We start from the raw sequence: 13116 nt of genomic DNA on the forward strand, positions 1-13116 counted from the left end.
GATGCTTGTCTCATATCCGCATATCCGCCAAGGACAGCCATAGGTGGCGCTCCTGGACCACCAATGTGGACATTGTCTGACCCAGGGCCGACTTTCGTCGCTTTGGCCTGGTGGACTTGCAGGAGGGCCATGGCGTGCAGGGCGGAAGTGGCCTGTCCAGCAGCACTGTAAGCCTTAGCCGTCAGCGCGGACGAGAACTCACAGGCCCCGGACGGAAGGCATGGACTACCTCTCCAGGCAGCGGTGCTTTGCGGGCAGAGCTGCATAGCAATAGCGCGCTCGACTGGGGGGATGTCCACATACTCTTGGGCCGCTCCCCCGTTGAGGGTGGTGATGACGGAGGAGGCACCAAGTCTGTTTCGGGCAGAAAAAGGTGCCTTCCAAGACTTAGTAACCTCCTCATGCACTTCCGGGAAGAATGGAACCAGAGGCGGCTGCCGACACCCGGCCTGCGCCCCCAGGAACCAACCATCCAGCCTCGAGCGTTAGGAGGAGGCCTCCAGTGCAGCCCGACACTCTCGGCGGCCCGGGAAAGCATAGCGGTCAGCTCTGGATCTGACTCGGGCAACGCCACTCTTCCTGACAGAGGTAGCGCAGCCGGATCCTCATCTCCAGAGCCTAGCTCGCCCTCCGATGCAGCGGTCGACATCCTGTCATCCGCCTGTGCTCCGCACCAGATGCTGGACCCCGCCCTGTCCAAGGACCCAGCACACTCGTCCAGGAACACCAGGGGGTGCGACATGCTCGAGGAATGAGAGGCCCACGGAGACGTACTCGACGGGGAAATGCATCATCGTCGAGGGTGGTGAGGGAGGAGGAACCAGCAGGTCGGTTTCCGGCAGTAAAAGTTGCCGTCCATGACCTGGTGAGCTCCTCATGCACCTCCGGCAAGAAAGACACCGAGGCGGGGCGCTGAGAACCTGCGCGAGCCACCACGAGAAAGCAATCGTCCAACCTCGAGGGCTCGGGACGCGGTGGAGGTACTACCCGAAGTAGACGAACACTAGATCGCGGCAGAGGCAACGGAGCTCCACCCCCTGGAGGAAACAGAGCCTGGCCCGCAGCTCCGAGATGGTCATCTTCCCGCAATGGGAACATGACTCATCTGTGAACGCCACCTCAGCGTGCTCCATGCCCAGACATATGAGGCAGCCATCGTGACCATCACCTGATGCCAGGTAATGACCGCATCCAGAGACGCACAGGGGAAATGGCCGTTTGCAGCACGACAGGGGGTAGTGCAGCCTGAAGTGCACAACCCACTTGACACAGGAACGACCACTGCTGAAGAGTCGTCCGCAAACACAAAATGCTCCCGAGCATTTTGACGCTAGACTCGTCACACGAAGCAGTTTGGTAGGAGTAGAACGATGTTGTCGCTCGGCTCTGAAGCAAAAAGCTGGTATGCATTGCACCGGCTGCCTTTTTATGCTCATGCTGTGATCAGCGTCAGTTGGATGCAATCATTGCATGCCAATGTGCATTGGCTCGTTTAGTTTACACTCGAAGTGGATTGGTCTCTCTAAGTGAGACCCCAATTCGTCGGTCACCGATGTGACTCGGACTGACCGACTGAAAGGGAACTAAACTTAAGTAGAGGCAATAACAGTGAAAACACAAACAGACTCCATGTGGTTGTGACACTCATTAATTGAAAGATCCAAAACTTGTGCTTTAACATATGTCCACAGTTTGAACATTTTTGTATGTGGTTTCCTGGTCTGTGTATAATAAACATTTTTTTTCCCATCACTGAGATACTATTATAGTTTTATTAATATGTGACCCTGGACCACAAAACCAGTCATAAGTCGCACTGCTATATTTGCAGCAATAGGCAACAATACACACATATAAAATGTATTATCATTAGTAATATGCCTTGCTAAGGACTTCATTTGGACAACTTTAAATGAGATTTTCTCAATATTTCGATTTTTTTTGCACCCTCAGATTCCAGATTTTCAAATAGTTATATCTCGGCCAAATATTGTCCTATCCAAAGACACTCTTATACATCAATGGAAAGCTTATTTATTCATTATTATTTAATATGTATAAATCTCAATTTCAAAAAAATTTACCATTATGACTGGTTTTGTGGTCCAGGGTCACATATTATTAATATTAATTATTAATAATATTGTAATAATAATGTTTTCATTTTTACATTTTCTTTTCTCATTTAATTTTTCTTTTTATTTTACCTGAAGTTTTAGTATTTTTTTTATGTTTGTTTTTGTGTTGGTTTTTTTAGTCTTTCTTAATTAATTATATTAACCCTGATTATAATATAGTTTTGTCAAATTATATTTACTGCTATATTATTATATAAAGATAGTGTAATATGATTTATAATATTTTCTTATTTTTGTCAAATAATATTTATTATTAAAATTACAAGAACACCTTTAAGTTTCTGTATGTAGTTGACAATTAATTTTAAACATGCTTCTCATTCAAATTCTAGATAACTGCTGTCATTCTGAGGTCACACATTGTAACCTTTACTTAGTCTTTCATTTGCAAAAGACTTCAGCATGCATGGACTAAGACTGTTCAACCTTTTCGTGGCTTAGTATGAACGTGTTCACACGTAGTAAAACATGTCCGTCAGAGCTACTGTGATTTACAGCACTTCCTCAGACTTTATCAGGTCATTTATTCAGCTCACGTCTCCAGAGAACAGCTCCAAGAAGATGCCTGGCACCCTTAGACACACTCTCATCTCTGACTGTCACTAACAGTTTTTTTGTAGTGACCTTATGCGTGACATCACTCCATTTCCAGAGTCATTTCCACATCACACTTTAACACAAAGTTGAGTGTCTTTTTGAGTGTCACTCTTTGAGTGATGTTGAGTCTATTCTTTATTTCATTCAACAACTCAAATTTAACATTAACTTTTCTGTAGGCCTATTTGTTAAAATAATTACCCTGAAAACTGTTAATTTTATGTTCTATAGGCTATTTGTTGTTTTATGTCTTTATATAGTATATATACTATTTGGTATATTGAATGCTTTGTAGATGTCTGTGCAGATATCTTTTTTAACTGATTCATTTAAATGAAATAATAAAAATTAATTGGACTTCCAGTTGTTTCATAGGAGACAGACTCTGTCCCAAATGATGGTCTAAGCTCTTGTAGTCTTCCTCTGAGTGAGACATTTGAGTAAGACATCATTTCTCAGTGCAGGAACTCTCTCAGTGGGTGGAACAGAACTGCAGGCCTTTGTAAAGTCACTCTCCTGTAGGGAAACATAGGAACCGTGCTGAAAACATCAACATTTCAGTTAGCTCGTGCAGGGAAATTCCTCATAAATATTGTAAAGCTGTCTATTCAAAGTCAAATGAAGTTCAGTCTCACATAGTCAAAACTTCTGACAAAAATGTTATTATGTCTAGTTGACACTGAAGCCTATTCTGGCTGAAATTCACTATCATTCAAAAGTTTGGCGTCGGTATATGCTAAATAGTGTAAAATATTGAATATATTTTAAAATGTGATTTATCTGTGTGATAACAAAGCTGAAATTCCAGCAGCCATTACTCCAGTCTTCAGTGTCACATAATCCTTCTAATATTGTAACGTGACCGATGAGACGTGAGACGTGTGGATCCATCTGCAGGCTTTTATTCAAAGACGTGGTCATGAAACAGGCAAAGTTCAGACAATGGCAAACAGGTACAGCACAGGCAAGACAAAGAGTAATCCTAGGACAGACGTGGGTCTTCGATCGGCGAACAGAATCCAGAGGGATTGACAAAAGGGGTAATCCGTAAACACAAACAACAGTCCAGACAGGGGCAAACAGAGTCCAAACGGCAAGACGATAGGGCAATCCGAAATATACAGGCAAAGAAAAATTTAGACTAAACTAGGAACTATGAACTATGAACTATAAACTAGACCGGGAACTGGCTCCGTAAAGTAGCTACGGCTAGAAGAGTGATAACTGCTAAACAATACTCGGCCGTTTGAGAAGGATCTGAGTGAGTGTAATATAGTGTGTGTGTGATTGGATACAGCTGTGTGCAATCAGTGCAATGGATGATGGGAAATGTAGTCCGTGGTGACGTGTAACAGTCTGTGTAGTGAGAGAGTCAATATGATGAACGAGTTACCTCTGGTGGCGATCGGACGGAAGTCCATGGACAGGATTCATAACAAATATGCTGATTTGGTACTCAAGAAACATTTTTTTTATTATCATCATCGGTTCAAAACAGTTGTGCTGTTTAATATTTGTGGAAAATTTGATATTTTTCAGCATTCTTAAATGAATAGAATGTTCAAAAGAACAGTGTTTATTTGAAATTTTTGTAACAATGTAACAACATTTTTACTGACACTTCTGGTCAATTTAATGCACTCTTGTTTAATAAAAGTGAAAAAAAAATATATATATATATATATATATATACTGACTCCAAGCTTTTTAAAGGTAGAGTATATTATACCACAAAAAATAGCAGATATTGTAAAAAGAATCTGTCATCAATAGCCTTAGCCTTGTCTGTTTTCTCCGGTTTTTGTTTTCCTGGATTTCTCCCTTTAGTCTTGCCCCTCTTTTGATTCTGTCTGCCGTTCATTGACCTACGCTAGCCCTAGGACTATTCTTGTCTTGCCCGCCATATACCTGTCTGCCACTGTTTGACCCTGCCTGCTTTATGACCACGTCTGTCTTCTCCAAAATAAAGCTTTGCGAATGGATCCGCACGTCTCACGTCTCGTCAGCCCCGTAACATCAAGTCTATAGTAAGTATTAAACAGATAAAACATATTTTACCGAATATAATTCTACTTATTGTGATGGAACTGCTGCCTCCCCCTAATTATCATTGTCATTCCATCCCTTAAATTGTCGTCCTTCATCAGGTTCCAGACAGAAGTGGGTGTGTATGAGAGGAGGGGTGCCGTAACAGCCAGGGCTGGCGGTGCGTGATGAGGCACACCTGAACTGAATGGAGCCTCATCACTGCCACTGTGTGGACTGCCACTGGTGTTTTCGTAGGTCCAGGAAGGGAGCGTGGAGGGACTTAAGCTGCAGGACCTGCAGTCTGGATTGCAGAGCACGCATGACACCGCCGACGGGACAGGATGCCGGGCCGATATTCCCCTCAAGTGCTGTGGGCCAGGGAAGATGAGCCACCGGAATGAAGCCACCATCCCTCACGCCTAGATCAGAAAGAGAGAAGCGTGTGCGGCCGCCGGACCCCGTCCCTTACCTGGACCCCTCCTATCTGAACACAGCCCTTGCTTAACAATTACTCACCACAATGAGGACACCAGATCCCCCTTTTATTTTGTACACTCTTTCCCCTTGGACACTTTATTACTATTTGGACATTTTATTTATTTTAAATAAAAGCCTCTCCGAGACCTGACGCCACACCCACTGTGTCTGTCATGGTTTGCACCTCCCACCACATTATGGATATATTTCATCCTCAAAATTGACTATCCTACCTTGTAAATAAGACTTTTGCCTTGTCCAAATACCCCTTTTTACACTTGACCACTTATGACGTATTTCCTGTATTTGGTGTTCAAGTGAGCATGAAGACCACAAGTGTGTGTAGAACTTTTCATTACCTGATGGGACACACTTGGTGTAAAAATGCAAGCGATTATAGAGCTTTATTTTTATTTTCAATATTTTTCATTTTAAAATCAACTTCTAAATGTCTGTTCAGTGGTCCCCACAACAGATGACTCCATTTAATTGTGGTGCTTCTGATTGAGTGATAAAAAGCAGTTGCAAATGTTGTACAAAATAATTATCACCACTACTCATTTGCACCACTAAAATGGGCAACTCTGTTTTACTACCAAATTATATATAATATCTAATTGTTATTAATATTTAACATCCATTGGAAATGTTTCCATGACTTCTCGTGAGATCTTGGCAAAAAGTCTCACGATTTATTTCCAAAACATGATGCATGATGTGATACACTAAGCCTCGAAAACCACTCCGGAGCGGTATTCGAGATAGTGTGCATTAAGGTCACTGCGCTTTAACGTTTTTAATACCAAGACAGTCTTGCGCACTTACTTCCTGTCGCAAACACACTCTCAAGTGGCCAAGACTGCAAGTTTGGGTATTTGGACAAGGGGTAAATTTCCAGACAGACCATTTAAAAAAAAAAAAAAAAAAAACTTGTTCCCGAATGTTGCCACAAAGTTTAAGAACATGCTACAATTTGTGTGGTAACTGGGCTCAGACGATCAGTGAATGGACTAGTAAATCTTTTAATAATGTCACTTTCACATCACCAACTGAAAGAGATACATTGATCAGGTTGATATATTCTCATTGTCATTTACAAGCACCAATCTGTCCAGATTTTTTAAAAATGATGAGATTGTTTTTCTTTTGAACTCAAAAGTTTGATTGAAAGTGTAGGAGTGTCAGACTTTGTTGCCCTTGACTGTGTCTAATTCAGCATTGGGAACATTATGACAGGATCAGAGTCTGACTGACAAGGTCTTTGTATGACTCTGACAACAGAAGGATTTAGTTTCTCAGTCTAGACGTGAAACTTTGCAATAGTCTGATTATGAAAGTTTTCTTACCTTTCCTGAAGCTGTCTTGAGTGAATCAATCCAGCCCTAAGGTTTGTGTCATTGTGCTGTCTAGCCTGCCACCAGGTGCCATCTTCCTGGCTTACAATCTGTAACACATCTCCTCTCCAGAATTCCAACCCGGCGTCTTTGCATGGAATAGCAGGATCTGCTTGGGGATTATAGTCAAAAAGTGCCCTTACAAATATCTGAAAAAAATCCACAAACACATTGTGATGTCACCAAGTTTGGTTTTAATTATCTGGAGTGTAAATCAATTAAGAAAACAACTCAGTGCACTTTAATTTTAATAATGGGACCTTGTTATCTATCTTAGAGCCTCCGACTCTTCTTTGGTGCCTGGGATGACTTTGAAGGTCACTGCTCCTTTTAACTTGGCCTGGAAGATGTGATAATAACATACAGACCCGAAACAAGCTTACATGGTTCAGATTCAATAACGCTTATAAATAAAGACAGAGAGAACATTGTTATTCTCCAGAAAACACTTAAATGCACACACACACACACACACACACACACACCAAATTCCCCAAACACATTCACACATGCAGCTTAGCCTAACATCAATTTCTGTTTTGGATATTGGTGGTTTGTATTCTGGTCAAGACAATATAGTCATGTTGACCAAGAGAGGTATGCTGGTTAAGCTAATTAAGAAGCCTTTTGGCGACACCACACACTATCAGGCAGACTAGGAGGCCATGGCAGAGCAGACAGACTAGGAGGCCATGGTGGAGCAGACAGACTAGGAGGCTATGGCGGAGCAGGCAGACTAGGAGGCCATGGCGGAGCAGACAGTTCAGGAGGCTGCAACCGCCGCTCCGACTCGACGGAAGCGGGGCCAGCACCGTGAGGAACGCTGGTGAAGGCTCCCTCCTCAAAGAGAGCCCTCCGGGAGTGAAGCGTACGCAGTGGGAGGCGCTCGCAATGCGGGCAGCCGGCCCCCTCAAGAGCCGACTCTGCGTGCTTTGCTCCCAAACAAACCACGCACAGGCTGTGTGTATCCCCACTCGTGATATAACGTGGGCAGGGAGGAACACACAACCTATAACGTGGCTTGCACCCCTTTGCATGCTTTGTCTTAGCGTGGGCTTTAGACATAGCTGCTTATAAGTCTTTTACCAAAAATAGACAGACAACAATAAATATGACTGACACACACAGAGCGCTTCGCTGAATGACAGAAAGCTGACGCGGGCTCCGCCGCACGTGCTTTTATAGCTTCCTGGTCATGACGTCATCCGCCGTGACGTCCCGTTCAGCTATTGGACTGATTTCACATACGATTCAGAGCGTGGATCGCGGAAGGCGTTCCCCTAGCGTTTGTCGACGCAGCTCGAGTTCCTGAAGAGGAACAAATCCTTGGGGAGAATATCGTCTTTAGAGGCCCTCTGTAGGCCTAACGCGGGAACTGTGGCTCTTGACTTGGGGACTGGAGCCCTCCTTGGGCAGGACATGGGGACTGGAGCCCTCCTTGGGCTGGACATGGGAACTGGAGCCCTTTCTGTGCTAGACTCGGGGACTAGAGCCCTCTTTGGGCTGAATTTGGTGGCTGGAGCCCACACTGGAGTGAGCTCTGGGGCTGGAGCTGACACTGGAGCGAGCTCTGGGGCTAGGTTGAAGGCAGAGAACAGTCTTTTTCTCCTCCTCCTTTGGTTAAGGGAGAATGGAGCGGCCGGCAGGCTGGAGAGAGCCGCGACCAGCGGGTTTAACTGAGGAATGGCCGGTGGGCTGGAGAGTGCCGCGGCCGGTGGGCTTAACTGAGGAATGGCTGGCGGACTTGACGGCGGGCTGGTTCTGGCTCGGAGCAGGATGCTCTCCAGACACCGGAGGATCCCTTCCCTCCAGCGTAGTCCTGTGGTGTCTGAGAGATCCACAGGGTGATGATAATTGGCCCTGTGCCAGAACAGAGAGTTGATGGTGGCGTCATCCAATGCCGTTGCCGTGGCGAGCCCGTGGAACTCCCAGGCATACTCGACGAAGGGGAGATCTCTAAGGGCTAGCGTGATGAAGCGTGCAGCGTTCCATAATCGCGGGGGGAAAACAAAAACACTTTTAAAAAAACGAAAACAAAAATGGGGAGAAGGGGCGCAGCTTACTTTCTGTTAGGTGCTGTCTTCTGTCAAGGTGTGCCTACTGTGAGGAGCGAGGAATGAGGAACAAGGAGAACGCAGGAGAATCATAACCAACAGTCTTTAATGACATCAAGGGAAACACATGTAGGACAAGGGATCGACGTTCAAGACAGCACAGAGAACTCAAAAACAGAAACACTTTAAATACACAGGACTAGAGGAGGGACACAATGAGGAACACCTGAAATCAATAAACATAATCAAACATGAGGGGAAACTGGGTCATGGAGCACGTGGGGGAGGAGAACACAACACAAGACAGGAACAGAGTCTGACAATATCTCTACCCATGGTGCGGAAAAAAAACAAAAACAAAAAAAAACAATTGGGTTCTGGTCCAAACCTCTTTAAAATGGCCTGCTCAAAGAGAGAACACTCCCATGGCAACATCACTGATCATCATTTGTAAGGTAACCCCCATCTGCCAGGTCTGGCACAAATATTTCCTCTTCCTCACAACAAATATTTTCACTGGAACATTGAGCACAGACCAACCCTGATGACGGGAAATGCAGGCACTTTTGTTTGTACAGTATCTGAGTATGCTACTGGGTTGATGGCAGAGTACTAGTTTCAGATGTCATGTAGACGATCACTATGCAGCGAAATTGAGAAACAAGAAACTGAATGTATTCTACACCAAACCACTGAAACAATCCAAAATACAGTAAATATAGTAATAATAAAGTAAAAATGCTAATATTATGACCTATTATTACAATTAAAAAAAAATCTGTTTGAAAATATTTTTAAATGTAATTTATTCCTGTGATGCAAAGCTGAAATTCCGGCAGTCTTTGAGTCTTTTGATTGTCACATGATTCAGAAATTATTCAAAAATGCTTAGTGATTCAGAAACATTTCTTATTGTTATTTATGTTGAAAACAGTTGTACTGCTTAATATTTTTGTACAAACCATGATACATTTTTCGGGATTCTTTGATAAACATAAAGTTCAAAAGAACAGAATTTATTTTCAATAGATTTTTATTTTTATTAATTTCCTTTTTTGTAGCAATGTAAAAGTGTTTACTGTCACTTTTAAGTATCAACTGTATGTGTCCTTGCAAAAAAAAAAAAACTGCGAACAGTATAGTGCATTTAGTGACATTCTGCATCTAGTTGTTCCCATACTGCTTGAAAAATGTGTGTATTTGACTGTTCTCTGATTAATTAATCATAGACTATTCCATTCTAATCACAATAATGACAGACAACAGATGGAAAAAAAATGTGGTTAGTGAGCGTATGGCATGGAGGGACTCTTCGTCACAGTCATAACAAAAAATGATGATGCTCTTTCCGTTCATTCTCTGGAATTCATAAAGCTCCATTCAAATGGCTGCCTTCTTCAGCGTTATTCACAACGAAATGACACATAATAGGAAAATCTGCTTTTTACAAGTTATGCATTATGAATGGGAAAACAGCCATATTGTGCGTCAGAATGAGAAGGATAAACCACAATAAAAAGATAGAGCTTGTTTGAGAGGGTTCGATCTGAAGTCATGCATTTTATTTGCAGAGCGCTGTACAATGTTTCCTATTTGTATTCAAAGCTTCCCATCTAAGTAAAACAAATGTAAGTGCAGATGGTTTTGTTCAGAGATGGAAAATATGATTCTGGAGGTAGAGTTGAGGGCAAAACTGATCCAGGTTGCACTTTGAAACTCTTTAGTATTATAATCCATTTATAATTATGCTGATTATAATCAAAAACAATTCAGTGAAGTGATCAATTTCGGTTGATTTCAATTGATTCCTAATCAATTTTAGTGCCATAACCTTAATGCAAACATGAAGAATAACCTGCTCCTGGATTGTTGATATGATGATTTTCCATAATGACTTAACTGCTGAGTTCCTACGACTAGAAACCTGTTTTAAACAACATGGAATATTTAGTTATGTTTTTTCTCATGTAATCCAGAGGCACCCACCAGTGGCTCCTGGTTTTTAACCAAGCAAACAATCTTGATTGAATCTTCCTCTTTTTCGATGTAATAGGGCAGTGGGGGCAGAGGCGGCAAGCGAAGGTCAAACTCTTTCTGAGACACCATGTCATGTACCGAGAGAAGAGCCTGAAGAGGATAATGAAACCAGAGAGATGTTTGGTTAGGAATTCAGTTAGCCAATTCTTTAAAACTTTTTATTGCTTATTATAGCTTTTAACTGTCTGACAACCTTTTAGTTGTCATCATACAAAAGTAGCAGAATGACATGACTGACCAATCAGAATCAAGTATTGCATATAGTCATGCAATAACTGAGACTAATTTATCCTCTATAATACCATTCAAAGGTTTGGGGTCAGTATGATTTTTTATTAATATTTTTTTAAAGAAATTACAGAAAGAACATTTATAATGTTACAAAACACTGTTCTTTTGAACTTTGAAGCTTTCCACAAAAATATTGAAGTTGACATGAAACAGGTGTTGTGATCATATCTTTTTCCCTATTGTGATGTATATCTGAGTGAAATTTAATTTGGTCCATCCGGAATTGATTTGTTTGTTGGATCATTGTTTGCTATTGCTGCAATCTCAATCTTCATTCAAGCCAGTGAACATCATCAGAGATGAGAAGAGATGTCGCTGCATGGGGAAGGGGATGTTATTTTGATTAAAGATTTCAAGGGCACATGAATAAAAAAATTATAATATTTGCAAGGATAAAAAAAATGTATGATAAAAACTTCAGTATTCCATTAAAAAAAAAGAATTGTCATTTTTTTTAATTCCATGGTGACTTTAAGCAGCAACTGTTTTCAACATTGATAATGTTAATAAAATAGAAAATAAGAAATGTTTCTTGATCACCAAATTTACATTTAGAATTATTTCTGAAGGATCATGTGACACTAAAGACTAGAGAAATGTATGCTGAAACTTCAGATTTGCCATCACAAATTACACTTTAAAATATATTAAAAACATTTCAAAATGTCTCACTTTCAACATTTGATATGTTATCTATATTCTATTGTGAATAAAATATAAGTTTATGAGATTTGTAAATTATTCCATTCTTTTTTACTCACAATTTGTACAGTGTCCCAACTTTTTTGGAATTGGGTTTGTAAAAACAGTTATTTTAAATTATAATATTTCACAATATACTGCTTCTACAGTATTTTTGATCAAATAAATATAGCCTTTGTGAGTAAAAATATTTTTAGCAAATCAAAAGGTACATCATTAATCAACACTGCTGACTGGTCTTTACACTTGGCTTGATAAAGAATCTTTCCACATTGAATATCACCTTACTGAGGCAACCCAGTGTTGCTTTATAAAATGGGAGAGCCAAACAAATGATCCAAGAAGCAACATAGCATTAGACCAATCACAAATAAAGCTGTCAAAGCCCTTGTAAGTGAAACTCCTGAATAAACTTAAGTAATACTTATCATTTGAATGAAATTTACACCAAATACTATTCATGTACTTTGTTTATTGACACCAGCTCACCATAAAAGCAGGAATTATTTTATTTGCTTCTGTTTTCAGTCAGTCCTTTATGTTGATCCTCTACCTTTCTTGTGATCTTGACCTCAATGTACATTCTCTTCTCACGTTTACATGAGATTTGGAGAGCAGGTATAACAACTCTGTTGTCTCTGGGCTGGCGACTACACTGCGCAGCAGTCATTCCAACTGGAATGAAAAATGAGAAGCCTTAAACATTTAATAATGTCTGTACGATATGGTATAAAAGGTAAAAGTCTCTGACCATCCTATTTGGCTTAGTTTATGCTCCAGGTATCATGAACTCATCTAGTGCCAGTTTGCTTTGGCAGTGCTCGAAGGTCTGGCTCAATCTATCCCAACCCACTTGACAATATTATGTGAATGTTTGCACAGCAGATCAAAAAGCCACAGTACCAGGAGCCCTGGAAAAATAGCTGTTTCTGTTTTGGTTCAGCCAAGCAACAACCAACTAGACTGAATGCAGTTGTGAGTGACACCGGACCTTAAACATACATTAAATACTCAAAATCTCCAAAACAAAAAATTTTACACTGAGCTGCGACGTAAGGAAAACGTTTTTAATGGCTTAATGCTAGTCACAGTTGATCGTCATGAGGCAAGTGAAGTCCCAACTTATCTTCCTGAACCAGGTCCGGCCAAGGAGGCCATCTATGAACTCTCTGCCCGGCCTGTTCCGGCCAAGGAGGCCGTCTATGAACTCTCTGCTCGTCCTGTTCTGGCCAAGGAGGCCATCGATGCACTCTCGGTTTGTTCTGTCCCGGCCAAGGAGGCCACTTATAAACTCTCTGTCTGTCTTGTTCCGGTCAAGGAGGCCGCCTATGAACTCTCTGCCTGTTCTGTTCCGGCCAAGGAGGTCGTCTGGGAACTCTTTGTCTGTCCTGTCACGGC

General features: G+C 41.8%; 1 pseudogene; it reads right to left on the reverse strand.

The window, feature by feature from the left end:
- The window catches only part of LOC107550424 (MAGUK p55 subfamily member 7-like), a 72504-nt pseudogene that overhangs the window by 51219 nt on the left and 8169 nt on the right, over positions 1 to 13116 (reverse strand).

Source organism: Sinocyclocheilus grahami, unplaced genomic scaffold, assembly GCF_001515645.1.
Source record: "Sinocyclocheilus grahami isolate Dianchi unplaced genomic scaffold, SAMN03320097.WGS_v1.1 scaffold398.1, whole genome shotgun sequence".
Lineage (NCBI taxonomy): Eukaryota > Metazoa > Chordata > Actinopteri > Cypriniformes > Cyprinidae > Sinocyclocheilus > Sinocyclocheilus grahami.